Here is a 25,758-nt window from a genome sequence, read left to right on the forward strand (position 1 = left end):
GTAAAATAGTTGTGGCATGCATGTAGATTTGCACCAAGTATTTCGCAGCTGCGTTTGCAATTAACTAGATATCATTTTCAGTGCTATGTTAATGTGTTCTCTTGTTTTTGCTCTTCAAATTGTGCTTTTCTGTGTTATCGAGTGAAATATTGTGACAACCAAGGAGTGTGAGAAACGTAACACTACGCTCCAAAGTAAACTGAGAAATAATAGTGACGACGAGCGTAGCTTAGCAGCACCACTGTGTAATGAATTAACAGACATTCGAAGTAGTAATTTGGTAATTGTGCATAGGGAAATGGAGCGGGCGGCGAACAATCGTGTAGATAGTGAAACAAATAGTGAAAAGGGAAGTATTACCGATCGATCGGTCGGCAACAGCTCGCGTCAGGAATCCGAAATGACAGAACACAATATTGCAAATACTTTTGGCTCAGGTCTTGGGTCGTCACCGTTTCCTCAAATGAGTGAAGACTAATTTTCTGCATGTCAGAATGTGAATGTTGCCGGTGAAAATGCACTGCCAAAAAGCATAGAGAAACAGATTCCAGGCACTAATACATTATTATTGAAATTAATGCAACAAATGGATCAAAACCAGAGACAAACAGAGACAAAGATACAAAAGTTAGACAAAATGGAACAAAATCTTCAAACCTTAGGCCCAGTGGAACAAAATCTTCAAATGTTAGACACAATGAAACAACACCAGAGTCAAACACAGCAACAGTTAGACGCAATGGAACAAAATCTTCGAAAGTTAAACACCACACTTGAACAAACACGTGAAGATTTAACTATTGAGTTACATAAAATCGAATCGAAATGTGAAAAAGTCTGTAATGACGTAAAAACACAAATTTGTGAGCATTTCCAACCAATTTTTTCGCGTCATGAAAATGCATTACAGAATCACGAAGCAGCCATTAAGGAACTGCAAACTATAGTTCATGAAAATCGCGACACCTTGCATGCTAAAATTGACTCAGTTGCATTTACCGATTCGGTTACGCAACTTGCAAAAACTCAGGAAAATTTAAAGGACACAGTAGATACTCTGATAATTGGTTCAGAAAGACACATGGAGGAAATTAGTTCATTATCAGAGAAAGCAGCTGAACTTTCGGATCGGCTAAATAATTTATCTACGAAGGTAGATGATAATCTGAATGACACAAAACCGGTAGTCTTTAATGACACAGAAGAGTGCGAACAAATTAGGAAATTCAAACAAGGTCAGAGTCAAATTAATACGCAACACAATAGAGAAATCCGGGAAGTACAGGATCAGCTGACACAGGTAATACAAGGATTACGTATTTCAGAGGACACTCGCGCTCCAATACGGGAAGACTGACACAGAAGTACGGAACAGCCACAAAATAATAACACAGAGTTCTTCGGAAATTATGAAAGAAATTCACAAGGTACACCTAATTTTGAGATGGAACCGCCGAAACGAAGTAACAATGACCGACATGAGACTCGCCGACATGATGATTTTGACTATAAGCTGTTTATTACTACACGTAAATTCAAAACATTTAAGAATTCCGGCAACGACATTCATCCACAAGCGTGGCTTCCTCAATTCTCTAATTGTTTTCCTCCCAACTGGTCATTAGAGAACTGACTAGAATTGATGTGTGGCTATTTAGAGAATGAACCAGCTGTAAGAACGGATCGGTCATTCACAATTGCCACAGTGAAGGAGAATTTTATCATGCCTTCCTCTTAGCATATTGGTCTCAAGCTACCCAAGACCGAGTAAAACATAGCATCATAATAATGAAACATTTCGAACAATCAGAATTTTCCAGCCTTGTAAAATATTTTGAAGACATGTTGCACAAGAATCAGTACCTGTCAAACCTATACAGCCCCTCAGAACTCATCCGCATTTGTTTAATCAAATTATCTGAACATTTGCGACATATTATTTTGGCAGGACGTTGCAAAGACGACATTGAAGATTTTCAGGGACCCTTACAAGAATTGGAAATTGACACTGACAATCGCAGGACGCGAAACAGGAATACAACAATTACAGGTCACATCCGTCACAATTCCGCGATGACAGAAATAATAGCTGGTCACGAGAAGGCTATTCTTACAACTTAAATCGTGAACAAAACAGGCACCACCCACAACCACTGGCAGAGAAAGATCGCATTTCCGTAGTAATGAATATAAAAGAGACAATCATAGAAATAGACAATACGGCAACCAGAACTATTATTATCACGGGAGACAGAATAGCTTCAGACGCAACGGTCCACCGTGCAGTGATAATTCAGCGAGAAATACTCCACCACTTAACTAACAAGAAAGGAACTATCGACATGACGACAGACGACATAATCGTATCGACAGATTTGAATTACATCAGAACTGGCAAGATTCGAACAGGGCAGGGCCCTCTCGACAAGGTGAATTTGTAGAAGTTAGGTCTCCAAATCACAATAACGACGCTCGCCAACAAAGAAACAGGCAATGACTCGCACCGCAGGCAGCCACGTGCGCAAGCTGGCCCAGAGTTAAATAACATAGACGCTAACCTTGAGAAAAATTCCAGTATTCTTTACCGACGTATGCCGCATGATAATTGCATTCAAGTTCAAACTCTGAGTACTATGAAGAGTAAAGGATTGCACCACACTTCACATGTAAAACCGTTTGGTGAAAGATAATCTGCTTTTTAACTTTGTCTTTGCCATTAAACTTTCCACTTCACACTTCTAGTATGCTTTGTCAGACTTAAGAAACTGTTACTATGCAACAATGTTTGAAGTTAAATATCCAGTCAAGAACCTAAGCAACATATTTAGACAGTAATTACGAATGCATTGTTATAGTGAACAGACGACACAGTGTTATTATGTGTGTACATTCTTGCTTGTTAGTTGCACAATTACGTAACGACTATAAGGCTCACATACTTAGAACATGTTCTGGTACTGCTAATGAGATTTTAATGCAACATTTTGGTTTACTTGAAAATACATTCTGGATTTAAAGTACTTTCTGAGAGATACCAGATGACACAGTGGTTACTTTATTTGACAGCTACATGATTATATCACGAAGATACTAATGAGCGACACAATTTATGTTATTGCTTTTGTGCTGTATCTGCTTTATATCTGCACAGTTTTTCTGAATTCTTCTGGAAAGTAAAACATGTTTTAGTAGTAAATTTGTGGTATAGCTACAATAAGACAGCCTTTTTTTGTAGCACAACAATACGTTACAGTGTAGTACTTTCTTGATCACGGAACTGTACGTAAAACTACGATATCTATACGCACAGCATTTCGCTTTTGTTTATTACGACGTAAGTACATTGACTTCCACAGAACTTTGCTTACAGACGACGATAATTACGACACTTGGCACATTTTTTACTCTTAAGTAATGACAGAGATTATGTTACAACAAGACGCACAATTTAGCGCTACAGCACACACATTTGAGTGATACATTTCATTCCATTGCTGTAATCTCTAACACCTGAGGGTATAATTACATTAATCCTCAGGGGGGTGCACGCTTACTTTGTGTACCATGTGTTTGGCAAGCACAAGGAGCCCTAGCTAATATGGTATTTGCTTATATAACTTTACACATCGATACCATATTTCTCTAACACTTAAATTACACGGCTATCTGATCATGTAACTGAGAGAGACAAACATTTATTTTACTACATCAGTGGCAGATGTTTAAGTAATTACACAGTTGAATAACTTCACACTTAGGAAATTGTATTTTGACTGTATTTGTGAACTGTTCATATTTTTTCCTAACAATTGTGATACTATGAGAGCTCTGAATGATGTATTTGATATGGGATTATGATTTTAAAGTACGTTTGAGGTAGATGACAGTATTGAAATGAGCAGAGAATTATTTTTTGGGTTTTGAAATTATTGGAGGAAGCTACGACGATTTTGAGACTTGGCTGAGCTTTTATGATGTTATTATTACGATGATGATGTTTATTATGCTGTTGGGGTACATTTATGATAAATAAGCTGAAGCTATATGAGGAATTTGATTATGCTACGTATTTATTATGATGAAATATTGGTGTCGACAAATATGTACATGTATGATAAGGTAAGGAATAATGAGTGGTGGTTAGGGCCTCTTACTTGAGAAAAAAGGTTGTTGGAAACGAAGAATCGTACTTTAAGAGTTATGAAATGTGTGTAAATGAGTGAATGTATCACAATGCCGGCGAAATTTTTTTGGACCCTGTTATATTTATAAGATTTTGTTTCTACACATTTGTATCGCAAATATTTTGACCTGTGAAATTTTATTTGCATCAAACTGTCATTGTAGCGGAAACTGACGTAAATATTTCGGTAAGGAAGAAGATCCTAAGGGATTTATTGCTGACCTACTCTTTCTATTTCATTCCTGAATTTCTTACTAGAACCGTTTGATGGGCACTTTTTATATATTAATAACATCAAATAACACGAGGTATTTCGTAAAATAAAACTTCTGTACATCTCCAGACCCGTTATGTGATCAGTATAAGTAAGTGTTATGAACCGATTTTGTCTTTGGTGGTGTACAGTTAGAAGAGCCTGAAAATTACAATATACACCACAGTGTACCATACGAGTACGTTTACATGTTTCGTGACATGTTGGTTACTAATAGCATACAGATTAGAAAACGAGTTGCTGTTTTCCTTTTTCTGTGTACCTCATCGGCGCTGCGTTTATAATCACTTGGGAAACGTCCCTGGTGGATGAAACCGGTTCTAGCTTTCAAAAACAAAATTACAACTGATGCCGTGGTATGTTTCCAATTGGTTACAACATGCGGATACCATAAACAATCATGTTAAAATGTAACCCTTAACTGTCCATAATTTAATTTCCAATAGTCTTTCCCTGCGTTTTTGTATGATTTTTTAATACGATGACTTTAATCATAAGACCGTGCACGCCGTTCTGCTCTCTAGCAGCTGCGCATTTGTCTCTATGTTAAATACCAGCATCATAGACCACACAGTAATTTTTATGACACTGTACATGTTTGTACTACATTTGACGAGTTACTCACTGTAACGAAATTCTGATGCTATGCTCAGTCATTTTCTTTTCTTTTTATGGGGTAAATATTATAAGTAGGTAGAAGTATTTGCGAAAAAAAATTTTTCTGTCTATTTTAAATATGAAAATCATGAGTTAGCATTCGAGACAGAGCATCTTTTTATAGATGTGCGATCAACACAAATCTTATATTAAAAATCAAGGTAAAGTACTCAACAAACTTTGATCGTATCAGGTCTCAGAATTTTAGTTAACGTTCCTTCGAGGGTTGTACTCTAAATGGCACCAAGCGTCTGTTCCTTCGTTATTTGGTGGTGATGGTGGGGGGAGACCCTGCATCAGTTAACTGACAGTTCTAAGTGGCATTTAAGTTGCTCCTACAAAGACCCGTATAATTTGTGGTCGCTCCTGTGACTGCTGGAAGAGTTCTATTGGTTGTTTCTTAAATAAAAATTTAAAATAACTCGACTGGTTACATGAATAACGCAATTCACGCCAACGTGTACTGAGACCCACCATTTACTTCGGCAAATTTGTTGCAAAAACACAGTGGCGCGTTAGCATTGCGTCCAATAAGCTCCACGTTTTCCAGAAGAAAAGTGACATCTGTCTCTCACATCTTCTCATGTGGCTGGAGAAAGTGAGACGGCGTCAGAAATTAAATCGCTCACATGAGCTTCAATCGATAGTGAAGAATACTTGAAAAGAAAATATAAAGATGAAAACGCTACATAAAAGCAAGGAACCTAACGGAAGGTTATTTCATCGCTACTTGGGGAGTTCTGATGCAGTACAATAGCTGTAAGAGAACACTATATCATTAGGCTGGTGACAGAAATGCAAGCGACTACAAATCTATGTAGCCAAGACGAACCCATTTCTGTTAATATTATTGAACTTTTCAATCAAACTGTTCTGGGTTGTTGGCCGCATTGTCAGTACATTAACTGTCCGACGTTTCGACCACTACTGTAGACGGCTTCCTCAGGGCTTTGTGCTGAGCTACATTGCCTAATGAGAGAGAGACTTTAGATAGCTGACAGCGCGCAAAGCAACTTACACATGCGAGAGGGGCACTGCGGTGGTCGTACGCACACTGAGCGCGGGCACGCCGCTGCCCGCATTTGACACCGAGTAGGCAGTGCTACGTCACAACTACCGTCCGTTTCTGATTCGCCTGTTTCCACCAACCGCAAGAAGTAATCTAAACATCACTGAGATACGTCTTTACTCACCAATGACAAGGAATAATATAAAGCCTAACAACGTACGGCGATCACCCCTTCTTCTATCCTCAAGTGCCCCATCAAATTACGTGAAGCAACTTTCTCCGCCTCCTGAGGAAGCTCGTTTGAAGCAGTGGCCGAAACGTCGGAGAGTGCAGTAGTGGCGGAAATGTCGGGCAGTTTTATATATTGATAATGTTGTCAACAACTCAGAAGACTTTTATTCTTATTGACAGAAAACGGACTCTGCTAACCGGTATACTAGGCTTTCCACATAGCTGGCAAGTGTTTCTATACAATGCTGTTGTCTACTTTGAGGGACAGTAACAGGTGCAAACATGTAACTCTTTTGTATCGGTTGTGAATAAATAGTTGCATCTATTTATGTTCCAACCCTCGGATAGTACGTATGGTTAGCTGGCTTTCTAAACTTACGTGTTTTACTAATGTTTTAAATTTCACTGTGGAAATTATTATACAATTTTATTCCCTAACTGAAATGCTGTTTTAAGGTTTTGTTTGTTTTTCTTTGGTAAATGTAATTATGAAGTGGCTTTCGTCCTCTGGTGATATAAAGAACGAATAGAATAATGCGTTTATGGATAGGATGTTCATGAAAAGTATAGTAACACACGCCTCGTACCTAAATGAGACTCAACGAATGGTATAGATTGGGAACTCGTAGCCTGGGAAGAAATCAGTGTACTGCTATGAAACATCTGAGAGATTTCTTGCAGACTCTTGTAACGATGCACTTGGTGGAAACTCAAAGTCTGGCAATGCTGTACACATTCATCTGATCCTCCCTCTGTCGTGTAGGGATATGCAACAGGAAGTTGACTTGTGTACAGAATTGATTTCAGCTGCTGCTCTCATACCTTTTCCCATAAGTATATGCTCTTATTTCTTACCAGACGAGCTTAGCTACCTTCGATTACTCCTTCCACCATTGATAAGTCCCGACAACCATGTCAGGACTTCTACAAACAGTAGAGTTGGTTTCTTTTATCCTAGTAATATGTTATCCGTTAGCGGACAGTGTGTCAACTGCACTGAGTATCCTGGAATGCGAGAATTTCCCTTCCTCGTACCTACAGAGTACACACCTCTGGCAACGTAATTTATATACAAACAGCAAGTTATGCTTTTGTACTGCAACCATCCACCGCTGACAGCTCTCCATGTATGCATGCTTGATAACAACTGCGGAGTATCGGTTTCAGCAGCATGTACGTTATTTTAGACATTGCTACAGCCCCGCAAATAGCGAAAAGCTCTTTGCAATACGATTCTATTTCATTCTGCTAATGAGCATAACATCTTCGATGCAAATTATATTACCAACATTTCGTAACAATGTTGTCCATGTTCTCCAGTAATAACCAAGGACTTCCTGCTACGCCTATCACAGCTCTTAAAGATGCTCGATGAAGGCACTTTACCAACCAAATTTCGCTATTTTGTGTGCTAGATGTCCGCTGGATGGATGGAGCGTCCTTCGTGAGTATTATTCTTATGTACGAGGTAGAACAGAACATTAGTCGAATGGTGTAGTGTAGCTCTGTACTCGAATTGCGGCCACTCACTACCAAATACTCTACAGAAGCTATGCATTACCTCTATTTTCTGTATGTCTGTGTCCGTGTGGGTGTTGCATATGACTCCAATAAACCCGACCCGGTCTTCCCGCTGGTGGATCCACCACGCATTATATCAAGAATTGTGTCAAGAGGATTCTTGGCAAACCAGTGTGTCTGGGATAGAGTTCGAAGGTGGAGCCACCAGCTAAAGGACGAGGTAAGATTTATGGCAGCCATCCATGACACTCGCATAGACATACACATACAGAAAAATAAGCACCTGCATTGCATCTGTAGAATATGTGGTTTTGAGGGACTGGGTGCATTCAAGGACGGTACGATACAATACGGTCTGACTTAGTGCTATTCTATCTTGTACTTAGGAGTAATACTCAAGAAAGGATTGTCGCCCTCCGTAAAACTGACACCTAGTATGCCAAATAGCTGAACTGGGATGATAATGTTCATTCATTGTAGATCTTTAAGAGTATAAAAAGAAGAGTGATAGGCGCGGCAGGATGCTTTGGTTTGTTGTTAATACTGAAGATTACACACAATATTGTTAAGAAATATCGGTAATACAACTTGAATCGAAGATGTTATGATCTTTAGCAGGATAAACTAAAATATGCTTACATCCCGACAGAATCGTTTTGCAAAGATATAAGAAACTATCACTCACGATTGCGGTAATGAAACCAACCTTTACCTAGGTTTCAGCCCAAATAATTGAGCATTCGTTAAAAGATATATGTGAATCTATAATTTGTGTGAGAAGGCATGGTCTAGAAATAAAACAGAAACAGCCTGAATATGCGTAGTCACACTTTAAAAATGCGGTACATAAGTCCTACGTCAACATGAAGACTTTACTTAAGCTCTGGCGTGAGCCTTATCTCCATGGACGCCGTACGGTGAGCCTCGGGAGCTCACGTTAAGCTAAGTAGGAGTAGATAACGTGCTCCAAATCAACATGGCCCGCCTTGTTGATTTGCAACGCGTTATCTAGTCCTACTTTGTTTCACGTGAGCTCCAGAGGCTCACCGCACGGCGTCCATGGAGACGAGGCGCACGCCAGAGCTTAAGTCGAGTCTTCATGTTGAATTAGGACTTATGCACCGCATTTTTAAAATGTGACTACGCATATTCAGGCTATTTCTGTTTTATTTTTAGACCATGCCTTCTCACACAAATTATAGATTCAGGTATATCTTCTGAAGAAGGCTCAATTGCTCAATTATTTGGGCTGAAGCCTAGGTAAAGGTTTGTTTTGTTACCACAATCGAGGCTGATAGTTTTTTATACATTAGGTTATCACGATTTCTGACTGTGTTGCAATGTTGAAAGTACAAAAGGTTTTGCAAAGAGTTTGTCGCTATTTGTGGCGCTTGGTGTTGGCCCACCAATTACATCACCGAAACAGATGACTATTGTCACGTAGCCTATGGTCACTGCGGACCATAGAAGCGTACAGAGAAAACGGCTGAGATTGTGAACTTTAACAAATTAAAGAGAATACCAGATACAATAAATATTTACAATAAGTGTCAGAGACCGAAAGTGACCAACTGCACGAATGGTGGCCCTCTGCAGAGCATTATACTGGGCGATGTAATTGTGTTGGAGTGGAGAGCCAAAGAAACTGGTACACCTGCCTAATATCAGGTAGGGTCCCCACGATCACGCAAAAGTGCCGCAACACGACGTGGCATGGACTCGGCCAATGTCTGAAAAAGTGCTGGAGGGAACTGACACCTTGAATCCTGCAGGGCTGTCCATAAATCTGTGAGAGTACGGGAGGGGTGGAGATCTCTTCTGAACAGCACGTTCCAAGGCATCCCATATATGCTCAATAATGTTGATGTTTGGGGGGTTTGGTGGCGAGTGGAAGTGTTTAAATTCAGAAGAGTGTTCCTGAAGCCACTCTGTAGCAAATCCGGACGTTTGGGCTGCCCAAGTCTGTCGGAATGCACAGTGGACATGGATGGATGCAAGTGATCAGACAGGATTCTTACGTTTGTGTCACCTGTCAGAGTCGTACCAAGGCGTATCAGGGGTCCCATACCACTCCAACTGCACACGCCCAACACCATTAAAGAGCCTACACTAGCTTGAACAGTTCCCTGCTGACATGCAGGACCCATGGATTCATGATGTTATCTCCATACCCATACACGTCTATCCGTTCAATACAATTTGAAACGAGACTCGTCCGACCAAGCAACACGTTTCCAGTCATCAACAGTCCATTGTTGGTGTTGACAGGCCCAGGCGAGGGGTAAAGCTTTGTGTCGTGCAGTCATCGAGGGTACACGAGTGGACCTTCTGCTCCGGAAGCTCGTATTGATGATGCTTCGTTGAATGGTTCACATGCTGACATTTTTTGATGGCCCAGCATTGAAATCTGCCGCAATTTGCGGATGGGTTGCACTTCTGTCACGCTGCACAATTTTTCTCAGTTGACGTTGGTCCAGTTCATGCGGGATCTTTTTCCGGCCTCGTTGATGTCGGAGATTTGATGTTTTACAGAGTTCCTGATATTCATGGCACACTCATGAAGTGGTTGTAGGAAAAAATCCCCAATTCATCGGTACCTCGGAGATGCTTTGTCCCATCGCACTTACGCCGACTATAACACCACTTTCAAACTCATTTAAATCTTGGTAACCTGACAGTGTAACTGCAGTAGGCCGGTCCAACAACTGCGCCAGACTCGTTGTCTTGCATAGGCGTTGCCGACCACTCGCCGTATTCTGCCTCTTTACATATCTCTGTTTTAGAGTACACATGCCCATAGTACAGTAGTTTCTTTGACGCTTCATTGTAGTATTGACATTGAGGTGAAGAAAGAACGTTTACGAGAGGTAATGAAAAAGAAAGTCGACGCACGAATACGGCGTCATGAAGCTATATCGCAGTTTGCTAAGTTCGCAAATGGCAGCCTCGTTCTCGTTAATGAGAACGACAAATCAAGCGAGATTGATATTGAGATTTCAAAATTTAAATTGATTTATGGTTGACCATTTAAGATTGACAATATACCTCACACGAATGCTTACTGTTTAGCTTTTCCTAATTCTGGCAAGCTGTTAGGTGTTCGTAACATCGCTGACCTAAAGTTGGATCAGACAAGAACTGATTATTCTGAGTAATAATTTCCAGTAAGACCTAATTAAAACTGTAATTTTCAAAATGAATTCCAAATTTATTTCTTGGACCAGACAATCATCAACGAATTTCAAAAAAGTATAACGAGAAATTTAGCATAATGAGTAAATGTTCTGGAAGCAACTGAAATGAAAGGGAAACCCAAGCTGTGACCAATGTATGTAAATGTCACTCTGGTATTTGCATCATTTGTAAGTTTGTAAATAATATGTTGTAAAAATTCTTTGATACCATGGAATACCAGTGCACTCAGAAAACGTGTTTCAGGTCTGTGTATGCGTGTGAATATGGGCAATGTTGAGTTACCCACATTGACAGAAATATCAGGAATCCTCTAGATTACTCGGGAGTGAGTTTCCGAAGCATGCAAAGCAGGTGGATGTTCTGGAATGTCACAACACAAACTGAGAAATCAAACGTGCCACTGCGCCATACGCAGCAACGCCAGGTCGGCACTGAGCCGCTGCGGGCTCTTGGAACGCTGTGGCGTCCTTTGTAAATAGGCGTGTGGAACGCAGTGTTTCCCTTTTCAGCACAACCTCTGGAAACCTTTGTTGTAGACATTTAAGTTTTCTCGGGACGCTTGCTTGAAACACACAAACTCTTATAATGAGAAACGAAGTCTGTTACTAATTATGATATTTATGAAAAATTGTCTAAAGTAAACACTGTAACTGGAGATTTCTTATCTCGTTTCTTACCCTTTTAGTCATTTTTTATAAACCTTTAACTATGTTCCTTAAGTTTTCTTGGACAGCAGTGACTGGAGTTTTCGTTTCAAATGTATTGATTTTTTTAAATGTTATGGTATTCTATGATGATTTGTGTTATAATGGTTCAAATGGTTCAAATGCCTCGGAGCACTATGTGACTTAACACTTAGGTCATCAGTCCCATAGAAATTAGAACTACTTAAACCTAACTAACCTAAGGACATCACACACATCCATGCCCGAGAAAGGAATCGAACCTACGACGGTAGCCGTCACGCGGTTCCCGACTGAAGCGCCGAGAACCGCTCGGCCACACTGGCCGACTGAGTTATAATGCCACAGTGCTGTCATGCTAATTAAATGCCCTCACTTAATTATGAAAATTAATGAGAAGCTTAATGAATGATTAACAGATTTTATGTAAACAAAATTGAATGCATTTACCCATCTGCATTTCCTTTTGTATTCGAGGGACATTCCTCGATTCTTTTTTACCTTAGGAAAAAACTCAAAGAATGTAGGGCATATGTACACCAAAAATGCAGATGAAATACCTTCTGTACCATACAATTTTTTTCGCCGTTTAATATCCGTTGATAACTTTCGCTGTATTTTTGATTCTGAATGTGTATGCTTTCTCACAGAAACTATATTTAATACATAATCGATTTAACAGTGTATTTATTTCTGTCTACACACATCAAAAAAAGTTTTGCATCACCTCGGTTCCGAGAGTTTCGTAACGTGTACAGAAAATTGAAATTGAGATCAACATAAACATAATTTCCGACCTTTTTATTGCTTATGAAAACAATAAATTGCATGTTGTATCACCATACGGCGAGACCGGCACAGGTAGTTGTCCATACACACCGGTACTTCTAATACTCACTAGCATGTCCTCTTGCATTGATGCATACCTGTATTCGTCGTGGCATACAAGTTCGTCAAGACACTCTTCTACAGATTGTCCCACTCCTCAACGGTAGTTCGGTGTAAATTCCTCAGGATGGTTGGTGGATCATGTCTTCCGTAAACAGCCCTTTACAGTCTATCCCAGGCATGTGCGATAGTGTTCATGTCTGCAGAACGTGCTGACCACTCTAGTCGAGCGATGTCTACAGAGGAATGTCTCGCCAATATGCTGCCGATATGATTGCGCTATCGTTCGGAGGATGGCATTCGTGTATCGTACAGCCATGATCACCAGCGACGTACGTCGGCCCCACATAATGTCACCCCAAAACAGCAGGGAACTTCCAACTTGCTGCACTCGCTCGAGAATGTGTCTAAAGCGCTCAGGCTGACCGGATTTCTTCCAAACACATCTCCGACGCGTGTCTGGTTGCAGGCATATGCGACACTCCACGGTGAAGAAAACGTGATGCCAATCCTGAACGGTCCATTGGGCACGTTGTTGGGCCCATATATACCGCGCTTCATGGTGTCGTGGTTACAAAGATGCACCTCGCCATGGAAGTCGGGAGTGAAGTTGCGCGTCATGCAGCCTACTGCGCACAGTTTGAGTTGTAACACGACGTCCTGTACCTGCACGAAAAGCATTATTCAATATGGTGGCGTTGCTACCACGGTTCCTCCGAGCCATAATCCGTACATAGCAGTCATCCACTGCAGTAGTAGCCCTTGGGCGGCCTGAGCGAGGCATGTCATCGACAGTTCCTGTCTCTCTGTATCTCCTCCATGTCCGAGCAACATCGCTTTGGTTCACTCCGAGACGCCCGAACACTTCCGTTGTTGAGAACCCTTCCTGGCACGAAGTAACAATGCGCACACCATCGAACAGTGGTATTTACCGCCTAGTCATGGTTGAACTACAGACAACACGAGCCGTGTACCTCTTTCCTGGTGGAATGACGAACTGATCGGCTGTCGGACCCCCTCCGTCTAACATCCTTTGTTCGTGCATAGTTGTTCACACCTCTGGCCGAGTTTAGTGACATCTCTGAACAGTCAAAGGAACTGTGTCTGTGATACAAAATCCACAGTCAACGTCTATTTTCAGGAGTTCTTGGCTCTGGGGTGATGCGAAACTTTTTTTGATGTGTGTATAATTGATCGTAATTATAATGAATATACTGTAAATTGCTGGATAATAGCCAAAGGAAGTTTATTTAACTGTCCCGAAAGTATCGACGAAATGGCAGTAGCTGTCCCATTGTTTATCTTTTCGTATGGAGAGTCTCTGTCGCGTCGCGAGGAGAGAGGAAGCAAAGTAGCTTGAGTCATGAAAGAGTGCGCAAGTGTTTGTTGGGCACTCCCGCAGACGCAGTGTTCCGCTATGATCGCGCCAGTGTATGCTCACCAAATTCGTTAATTCGCGAGTATTGACAACACGGTAGGAGCGGCCAGGCAGAGGAAGCTGCTACTGTATCTGTTGCCTGCCCCATAATTACCCGTGGCCCTGGAGATGACTCGCGGTTACCAACCAGCCTCAGCAGCAATAGCGGCAGTTCAGCATTGTCGTCGGCTACATTCTCCGTCGTCTACACAGCTACAATTATAAACTGCCATAGGCATTACCTAGAGATATTTCTTTCACAAAGTATCGCTCTTCTGAATAGTAAAGTGCAATAGCTAAAACTTTTAGGGTACCTGTGTTGTCATTGTCCTCAGTTTCAGACTATATTTTCTGCCTCAGTAACAGTGATTGTTCATTCTCATATGGCATAACAGAGGCTTAACTAATTAGCAATTTTGAGTATTCATTCACTTAAATTAACGCAAACTTTCAATGGAAAAACTAGTAACTACAGATACAGCACAAATTAAGAACGCACAGTTTCGTTTATTCAGTATTTAGCTTAGCGAGTGACTTCTTTTGGCTTGGTATGTATTGTACTGTTGTTATTTTAAAATTAAAATCAGTTCCTCACTCGCTTACAATAAATTCAATTCAATCTTTCAATAATCAAAAGTAAATTGCTTCACTTTTTCTAAATTTTGCATTTTGTTGCCCTGAGGTTACTGAAAGTCATTTTTTACGTAGTAAAGTAAGTTAAGCCAGTCATTTATTTAACCAGTAGCTTCATTTACTTTATTTTCAAAATTTAGTATTTCAGAATAAATGTATGCAAACTCACTGTTTTCTGATTTATTTATTTTCTCGTGAAATGTTCTGCTGTGGAATAGCCTGACAGCCTGTAATTATAGAAATGTATCGTTGACTATCTACAGTCACCTCTCTGCCGAGCGCAGAGCAGGGATGGGGAGTGTAGCGTAGCTTTCGTGGAGCGTGGGCGGAGTGTTGTGTTGATGCCGTGGCTCCAGCACCTACCTTACAACTTATGGAGAGGTAATTGAAAATGTTTGCCACACAAATTTTGCTTTTAATTTCCGTTTTCACGACGCAGTATCATTACTTATCCAAAAGGTGATGTATCTCGGTTTCGTGTGTCGTGTAGGGAGAACAAGAATCAACCGCGACGCAACGGTTACGAAAAAATAATGTGGACTGGTATAATCCTGATTGCAAGTTCTGCATGAAAGAAACGCTTATCGTTCTGACTGGCTGAATATCACGAGAGCAGGTACTTTCTCATTCCTATATTGTACCCAAAATTTTATGGAGCATCCGCGTCGAGATTTGGTCACGAGCATGCTAGTATTATTAGCTGTTCAATTGTTTAGCGCTCTAGGAAGAACAGTGCCAATCGTCGACTGATAAAACTTCCGTTGAACAGTGATTATTTTTTCATTGCACCGTGTTTTTGCATTGGATGCCATGAATTAGACAGCAACCTTACACATAACAACAGACACATACTTGGAGTACAAATACTGATTACGACCATTGTGGAATAATGTTAATCGTGAACAGTGCAGCCCCACGCTGTGTGAATGTTTAACAGAATACAACGAATTCTACCAGATCAACTTGGTATTGTTGGTGTGAATGGTTGGTGTGAATGGCTCCTCTCTCTGCTACACATTAGTTATTACAGGAAACATCATAGAAGGCACTGAAGAGAGCAGCAGATCAACCAGAACGACTAAATCAAGGAACATTTACAATAAACCGACCTGGATTATTCTTCAGACAATGCTCAGAAATCTGTGGAGCAAACCACATGTTTATACCAATTGTAATTGAAAAAAACTTCAGTAAACTTATTTATAAAGCGATTATCTCAGATAATCTACGGAGTTAGTTAAAATACATAACATTAGAGAGTAAATCTAAAATAACTACACAATTAGTACGCCTTGAAATTCATCAGATGACTGAAAGTTGTAAGTAGGCTGTTTAGGTTTTTTTTATTGGTAACGCCACATAGCGCTCTGCATGAAAAATCACTGACTGTGCTGTGTGCAGTCAGTGGCTGGTTGGCATTGTTGTAATACTCGCCATTGTAGTGTTGGGCGGCTGGATGTTAACAGCGCGTAGCGTTGCGCAGTTAGAATTGAGCCGCCAGCAGTGGTGGATGTGGGGAGAGAGATGGCGGAGTTTTGAAATTTGTTAGAATTGATGTCATGAACTGATATATATATTACGACTATTAAGGTAAATACATTGTTTGTTCTCTATTAAAATCTATCATTTGCTAACTATCCCTATCAGTAGTTAGTGATTTCCGTAGTTTGAGTCTTTTATTTAGCTGGCAGTAGTGGCGCTCGCTGTATTGCAGTAGCTTGAGTAACGAAGATTTTTATGAGGTAAGTGATTTGTGAAACGTATAGGTTAATGTAAGTCAGGGCCATTTTTTTGTAGGGATTATTGAAAGTCAGATTGCGTTGCGCAAAAAATATTGTGTGTCAGTTTAAGCACAGTTGTGTATAAATTTTCTAAGGGGACGTTTCATATGTCGACCCTTAGCCGAGGATACGTCACTGGAATCTTCTGATTCTTTTCTTGTAGTTTGTGTAATTAGTGTAGCTTTTTTTTAATTCTAGAGCGTAATCATAGAAAGAATTTCCTTTGTAGTGGCAGTCTTTCATTGTTGTACAGTAAAATAGTTATGGCATGCATGTAGAGTTGCACCAAGCTTGCAATTAACTAGATATTATTTTCAGTGCTATGTTAATGTGTTCTCTTATTTTTGCTCTTCAAATTGTGCTTTTTTGTGTTATCGTGTGAAATATTGTGACAATAATGACGTATGAAAAACGTAATACTAGGCTCCAAAGTAAACTGAGAAATAACAGTGAAGACGAAAGCAGTGTGTTAGCGCCACCATGTAATGAATTAACTAATGTTCAAAGTAGTAATTTGGTAATTGTACATAGGGAAATGGAGCGGGTTGCAAATAATGGTGTAGACAGTGAAACAATTACTGAAGAGGGAAGCATTATCGATCGATCGGTGGGCAACAGCTCGCCTCAGGATTCCGAAATGACAGGACACAATTTTGCAAATACTGTAGATTCAGGTTTTGTGTCCTCACCGTTTTTTCTCAAATAAGTCAAGACACATTTTCTGTTTTTCAAACTGCGAATATTGCCGGTTCAAATGCATTGCCGAATAGCAGTAAGGAACATGTTTCAGACACCAGTGCATTGTTATTACAATTAATGCAACAAATGGGACAAAAGCTTCAAAAGTTAGACACAATGGAATAAAATCGGAGACAAACACAGCAAAAGCTTCAAAAGTTAGACACAATGGAACAAAATCTTCAAAAGTTAGACACAATGGAACAAAATCTTCAAACGTTAGACGCAATGGAACAAAAGATTCAAAAGTTAGACTTAGTGGAACATACGCTTAGCTACTGAATTACATAAAATCGAATCGAAATGTCAAAAAGTCTGTAATGACGTAAAAACACAAATTTGTGAGCATTTCCAACCTATTTTTTCACCGCATGAAAATGCATTACAGAATCACGAAGCAGCCATAAAAGAACTGCAAACTATTGTTCATGAAAATCAGGAGACGTTGCAAGCTAAAATTGAGTCAGTTTCATCTATCGGTTCGGTTACGCAACTTGCAAAAACTCAAGAGATCTTAAAGGACACAGTAGATACTCTGAAAATTGGTTCAGAAAGACACATGGAGGAAATTAGTTCACTATCTGATAAAGTAGCCGAACTATCAGATCAGTTCACTAACTTATCTACAAACGTAGATGATGATCTGAATGACACAAAACCTGTAGCCTTCAATGACACTGAAGAGTATGAACAAATTAGAAAATTCAAACAGAATCAAAATCAAATCAACACACAGTACAAAAGAGAGATTCGGTAAGTACAACATCAGTTGGCTCAAGTAATACAAGAATTACATATTTCAGAGGACACTCGCGCCCCAGTACGGGAAGAGGGACATAGAAATACAGAACAACCACAAAATAATGACACAGGACATTTCGGAAATCATGAAAGAAATTGTCAAGGTACACAGAATTTTGAGATGGAACCGCCGAAACGACGTAACAATGACCGACATGCGACTCGCCGACATGATGATTTTGACTATAAGCTGTTCATTACTACACGTAAATTCAAAACATTTAAGAATTCTGGCAACGACATTCATCCACAAGCGTGGCTTCATCAATTCTCTCATTGTTTTCCTCCCAACTGGTCATTAGAGCACAGATTAGAATTTGTGTGTGGCTACTTAGAGAATGAACCAGCTGTAAGAATGCGATCGGTCATTCACGATTGCCAAAATGAAAGAGAATTTTACCATGCCTTCCTCTCAGCATATTGGTCTCAAGCCACACAATACCGAGTAAAACATGGCATCATAATGATGAAACATTTCGACCAATCTGAATTTTCAAGTCTTGTGAAATATTTTGAAGACATGTTACATACGAATCAGTATCTTTCAAACCCATACAGCCCGTCAGAACTCATCCGCATTTGCTTAATCAAATTGCCTGAACATTTACGGCATGTTATTTTGGCAGGACGTTGCAAAGACGACATTGAAGCTTTTCAGGGACTCTTACAAGAATTGGAAATTGACACTGACAATCGCGGAACGCGAAAACTGGAGCACAACAATTACAGGTCACACCTGTCACAATTCCGCGAGGACAGAAATATTACAAGACATGGCTATTCGTACAACGTAAATCGTGACCAAAACAGATACCACCCGTATGACAACTGTTGGCAGAGTAGAAATAATTACAGCCAAAGATCACCTCTCCGCGGTAGTGACTATCACAGAGACAATCAGAGAAAGAGACAATATGGGAACCAAAATAATTATTATCAATGGAGATCGACAAGAAATTAATTACAGAAATTACCGACATGACGACAGACGATATGATCGTAACGACAGACCTGAATTGTATCAGAACTGGCGGGATTCAAACAGGGCGGGGCCCTCTCGACAAGGTGAATTTGTAGAAGTTAGGTCTCCTAATCCCAATAACGGCGCGCGCCAACAAAGAGACAGACAACGACTCTCACCGCAGGCAGCCGCGTGCGCCGACTGGCTCAGAGAAAAATAACATAAGCTAACCTTGAGCAAAATTCCAGTGTTCCTTACTGACGTAACCACATGATAATTGCGTTGAAACTGAAACTCTGCGTACTAGGAAGAGTAAAAGATTGCACCACATTTCACATGTAAAACCGTTTATTGAAAGATAATCTTCTTTTTAACTATGTCTTTGTCATAAAACTATTCACTTCAGGCTACTAGTACAATTTGTCAGACAGAATCTGTTAACATGCTACAATGTTTGAAGTCAAATATCCAGTCAAGAACCAAGAGAACTTATTTAAACAGAAATTATGAATGCATTGTTATTGTGAACAGACGACACAGTGTTATTGTGTTTGTACATTCTTGTTTGTTAGTTGCACGTTTACGTAATGACTATAAGGCTCACATACTTAGAACATTTACCAGTACTGCTAATGAGATTTTAATGCAACATTTTGGGTTTACTTGAAAATGCATTCTGGATTTAAAGTACTTTCTGTGAGATACCAGATGACACAGTGGTTAGTTTATGTGAAGGCTACATGATTTTATCACGACGCTACTAACCTGGGTGTTAAAATTACGAACAACTTCAGTTGGAAGGACCACATAGATAATATTGTCGGGAAGGCGAGCCAAAGGTTGCGTTTCATTGGCAGGACACTTCGAAGATGCAAGAAGTCCACTAAAGAGACAGCTTACACTACACTGGTTCGTCCTCTGTTAGAATATTGCTGTGCGGTGTGGGATCCTTACCAGGTGGGATTGACGGAGGACATCGAAAGGGTGCAAAAAAGGGCAGCTCGTTTTGTATTATCACGTTATAGGGGAGAGAGTGTGGCAGATATGATACACGAGTTGAGATGGAAGTCATTACATCATAGACGTTTCTCGTCGCGGCGAGACCTTTTTACGAAATTTCAGTCACCAACTTTCTCTTCCGAATGCGAAAATATTTTGTTGAGCCCAACCTACATAGGTAGGAATGATCATCAAAATAAAAGAAGAGAAATCAGAGCTCGAACAGAAAGGTTTAGGTGTTCGTTTTTCCCGCTCGCTGTTCGGGAGTGGAATAGTAGAGAGATAATATGATTGTGGTTCGATGAACCCTCTGCCAAGCACTTAAATGTGAATTGCAGAGTAGTCATGTAGATGTAGATGTATTAATAAGTGACAATTTACAATGTTGCTTTTGCGATGTATCTGCCTTATATCTGCACAGTTTTTCTGAACTATTCTGGAAAGTAAAACATGTTTTACTAGTAACTTTTGTGGTATAGCTACAATGAGACAGCCTTTTCTGTAGCACAACAATACGTTACAGTACAGTACTTACTTCATCACAGCAATAAGTATAGTAACTACGATATCTATACGCAAAGCATTTCACTTTTGTTTATCATGAGGTAAGTACATTGACTTCTGCAGAACTTAGCTTTCGGAGGACGATAACTACGACACTTCCACAGAGATTATCTTACAACAAGACACACAGTTTAGCGCTAGAGTACATGTAGTTGAGTGATTAATTTTGTACTTAAAATAATTAGTTTTAAAGATATTTGAAGTACAATGATACAAAGGTTTTCCGTGATACATTTCATTCCATTGCTGTAATCTGCAACACCTGAGGATATAATTACATTAATCCTCAGGGGGTACACGCCTACTTTGTGTACCATGTGTCTGGCAAGCACAAGGAGCCCTAGCTAATATGGCATTTGCTTATACAACTTTACACATCGGTACCATGATCTCTAACACATAAAATACGTAGCTATCTGATCATTTAGCAGAGAAAAAACATTTTTTTACTACATCAGTAACAGATGTTTACGCAATTATACAGTTGGATAACTTCACACTTATGAAATTGTATTTTGTTGTAATTTGTGAAATGTTCATATTTTTTCGGAACCTTTGTGATACTATGAGAGCTTTGAATGATGTATTTGGTATGGGATCATGATTTTTGAAGTACGTTTGAGGCAGATGACACTTTTGTCATGAGCAGAGAATTTTTTTTGGGTTTTGTAATTGTTGGAGGAAGCTACGACGATTTTGAGAGTTGACTGAGGTGTTACGATGTGTTTATCATCAATAAGCTGATGCTATATGAGGAATTTGATTATGCTACGTATTTATTATGATGAAATATTGAAGAAGTGTCTACGAATATGTGTATGTGTAATAAAGCAAGGAATAATGAGTAGTGGTTAGCGACTCTGATTTGTGAAAAAGGATGTTGGAAACCGAGAATCATACTTTAAGAATTATGAAATGTGTGTATATGCGTGAATGTATCACTATGCTGGCGAAAACTTTTTGGACACTATTATATTTAAATGATTTTACTTCTACAGATTTGTAACTCAACTTCTTGACCTGTGTTTTTTTTTTTTTTATATGAGACTGCCACTGTAGCGGAAACTGGTGTCGTAAATATTTCGATAAGACAGTTAAGTGACCACCTGCACGTAATGTGTCATGGGCACCCAGCTGCGCGACAACCACCTGACAAAAGAAAGCCATAAGCGTGTGCCTGTCAGAGGCACAGGTAGAGAGAAAAAAAAAAAGAGGCCATTATCCTCGCTATTGACATTCCTTTGTAGAAAGCATCGTAAATACAACACCCTCAATCTTGAAAACATGATTACACTGTAGAGTTCTTAATTTATGATATTTACTGTAATGAAATGATGAGAAACATTTTATATCTATTGTCTTCTCTAGCTGAGAGATTGCTCATTTTGTTTAATATCCAGTTTCTATGTGCACTGCAGCATTGGTTAAAATCAAATTTAATAGATGTACTAATATCACTATTTTCTGTCTACAGACCCAGTAAAGAATAATTTTATGATGTACTTTCTTGGAAAAGAGAGCACAAATAGACATTTCCCTTCACAGGAATTGCAAAACATAATTTTTTTACGATTTGGTAACTTATCTGCTAGCGTATGTTCTCGTGATGCATCACTCTAGTGTTAAGATGTGACATAGGTGTTAAACATTCTTACAGTAATATTTTTTCTGCTTGGGGTGCGAAGTGTAGATCACCTCCCCGATGGTGCACCCTGCGCAACGCTGCGTCATGACTCAGCGGCGAAGAATCTACACAAAAACGGCGACCGAACACACGAGTACCTCCCGGTCCAAGCAAAGGTGAACGAGAAGTAGGAGAGCCCGCCCCGGCGGGAACAAGCGGGACATTAAGAGATTATGTATATGCCATCTCAATATAGAAGGATACACGAAGACGAAAGGAGAAATCCTGGAAAAAATCTTAGTAAGGGAAGGAGTAAATGTAGTGTTTTTACAAGAAACACATCTGACGAAGGAAACGATTTCGACACTTAAAATCGCTGGTTTTTCTTTGGTTGAATGTAAGGGACATGACAAACATGGCCTAGCAACCCTGGTCCAACAAAATCTTACAGGAAATGTGAATACAGACCTAGAACAACCGGAACATGCCATAGGAATCAAAGTGAAAGACCTAACTCTCTTCAATGTGTACAAACCTCCATCTGAACTCTGGCCACTGGATATACTGCCAAAATCCGAACACACAGCTGTGTATGCTGGCGATTTCAATTCGCATCACACTAAATGGGGTTATTCAGAATGCAATACAGAAGGCGAAAGACTGAGTAACTGGGCTGAAGGAAGAGATCTCCACCTCCTGTACGATCCAAAAGACCGAGCGACCTTTTCATCAGCAGCATGGGGATCACAAACAACAACTGACCTGACATTCGTTACAACGGGAGCAACAGGAGGGTATTACCAAAGTTCCCTAGAAGCCAACACCGACCTGTGATCGTCGAAGTGGGACTGTCAATTCCTGTCATACAAAGCCCTCCAATCCCAAGATGGAATCTAAAACATGCTGACTGGGAGACATTTCGGACGCTTACAGAGAGAACAGTGAACCGTATTCCACCTATACCAGAGAACTATGAGCGGTTCACTACTCTGATATATAAATCTGCACTGAAAAGCATCCCACGCGGTGCGAGGAAAGAATACACTCCGTGCTTGACGCGAGAGTGTGAATCATTATTGGAAGAATACCAGGAGACAGAAAACTATGAGGTCGCGGAACAACTAGTTCAAACAATGAACGAAGAACGCAGGTGTAGATGGATGGAAACGATGGAGAGCATGGATTTCACCCATTCTAGCCGCAAGAGCTGGAGTCTGCTAAGAAGATTGGGAGGAGCTACAACCCTACACAGACCACAGACGAGAATGACAACCACCCACATAGCGCTGCACATAAAACAAACCTCGAAAATCCATCTAAGAACATCTGAAAAGAAGGACTTCGATCATATGATAAAAGAGGCAATGAACAACAAACAAGAGAACACAGATCTGATAAAAGATGTAGAGTTTCAAGAGATCAATAACGCACTGAAAGGAGTGAAAGCTGGCAAAGCAGCAGGAGTAGATGGAATCCTACCAGAATTCCTTAAAAATCTAGGACCAGCAGGAAGAAACTGGCTAGCAAAACTCTTCTCTCAGTGTATCAAGCAGAACAAACTACCTTCTATATGGAAAGAAGCCAAGGTAGTCGCTGTCCTGAAAGCAGGGAAGACTGGAGAAAACCCCAAACATTTTAGACCAATTTCTCTTTTATGCACTGTATATAAATTATTTGAGAGAATTCTGATGACCAGACTCTCCTCATATATAGAACCTTCCCTGCCAAAGGAGCAAGCAGGTTTTAGGTCTAAAAGAAATTGTTGTGATCAAGTCCTTTCCCTCACAACCTTTATCGAAAAGGGTTATCAGGATAAGAAGAAAACTGGCGTTGTCCTTTTGGATCTAACCTCAGCATACGATACAGTGTGCAGGGATGGCCTACTTTATAAACTGATGGAAAAAACTCAGAGCAGCTAGACCTATAATCTTATGAAGAACATTGTAACTGGAAGAAAAATTAGAGTTACTCTTAATGGCAGAACCAGCAGATGCGTAGCACTCAACAACGGACTCCCACAGGGCTCGGTACTGGCCCCCTTATTGTTTAACTTGTACACTGCAGATATCCCAGAAACAGCGTCCCGTAAGTTTATATACGCGGACGATATGGCAATAGCTTATCAAAGCAAATATTTTGAAACAATAGAGCGGAAATTGAACGAAGACCTAAACCTGCTGCACCTATACTACACCAAATGGCATCTCCAACCAAATCCAGACAAGACAGTAAGTGTAAACATGCATCTCAATAACAGAGCAGCCAAGAGCAAGCTGAACATCTGCATGAATAACCACACCATTAGACATGAAGACAATCCTCGGTACCTTGGAGTGAAGCTCGACCGATCCCTAACGTACAGAGCCCATCTAGAGGACATAAAACAAGAACTGAAAACTAGAAGTGCCATTCTAGCTAAACTCACCGGAACCACTTGGGGATGTGATGCAAATACCTTGAGAACTTCTGCCTTGGCACTGGTATACAGCGTGACCGAGTACTGTGCACCTGTATGGGCCAGAAGTGTGCATGTATCAAAAATCGATATCCAGCTTAGAGAAACAAAGAGAATAATATCGGGAGCACTTAAACCTACCCCTATAGATTGGCTACCCGTACTGTCCAACATAGCACCACCTGAAATCAGAAGAAATCAGCTGCTGTCAAGAGAATATAGCAAAATACTGGCAAATCCAAACCTACCCATACAACAGGACCTGACACCAAAAAACCGCCTGAGATCGAGGTCACCTCTATGGCAAATAGATGAAGAGGTGTTTTCCTTCGACCCAGAAAATGAATGGAAAAGTTTATGGAGTAGAAGCGCAGTAAAGAACAAAAAACTAGTTACTGACCCAAGCATACAAATAGAGGGCTTTAAGCTTCCCAGAAGAGTATGGACTACACTGAACCGTGTGAGTACGGGTGTCGGAAGATGCAGGGGGATGATGACAACATGGGGCCTCGCGAACAACCCTCAGTGCGAATGTGGACTCAATCAATCAATGGCCCACTTGATCGAGTGTACTGTGCATGGTTTTAAGGTGAACTGGAGGATATACATAATCTCACGGACAATGCCATTGAATGGCTAAAAAAAATAAGTCATATAGTATAAAATTTTGTATTTTGTATTATGTAATTAGGTAAAGCTGAATGTCTCATTTTTAATACTGTAATGTTCAAATTTAATATTTCGCCTTGTAAATGCCGATCGAGTAAATAATAAATAAAAAATAAAAAATAAATTTTTCTGCTTCAGCTTTGTCATGTTGAGATATAAGTTATTAAATTTATTGTTGCTTGCTTTGCTTACTTGCATTTCTTGCATTTCTTTCTGTTTGTATTAATTGTTTTTGTTGCTGCATTGCCTCGTCCCTTAGTTTAGCATCTGAGCTCCGTAGCTTTAAGTTAGCTTAAGACGGGATAGACTATATAAGAAACTAACTATGATGAATTGGAAGAAAAGCATTGAGAAGCCAAAAAGAAGTAGTGTACAGTGGAGAAAAACTATTTTTGAAAGAGGATGTGAACAGAAAACAGAAAACATGCTTGGATAACAATTTTTTTTGGCTGGAGCAAATATTGAAATAAGAGGG

General features: G+C 40.0%; 1 protein-coding gene across 1 annotated transcript in view; it reads right to left on the minus strand.

The window, feature by feature from the left end:
• The window catches only part of LOC126335160 (juvenile hormone acid O-methyltransferase-like), a 58,383-nt gene extending 52,221 nt beyond the window's left edge, over positions 1-6,162 (minus strand). Inside the window, exon 1 of the mRNA XM_049998134.1 lies at positions 6,133-6,162. The gene's annotated coding sequence lies outside the window, so the exon portion shown is untranslated. The remainder of the gene's footprint in view (positions 1-6,132) is intronic.
• Positions 6,163-25,758: the final 19,596 nt, after the last annotated feature.

Source organism: Schistocerca gregaria, chromosome 2 (genome assembly GCF_023897955.1).
Source record: "Schistocerca gregaria isolate iqSchGreg1 chromosome 2, iqSchGreg1.2, whole genome shotgun sequence".
NCBI classification, from domain to species: domain Eukaryota; kingdom Metazoa; phylum Arthropoda; class Insecta; order Orthoptera; family Acrididae; genus Schistocerca; species Schistocerca gregaria.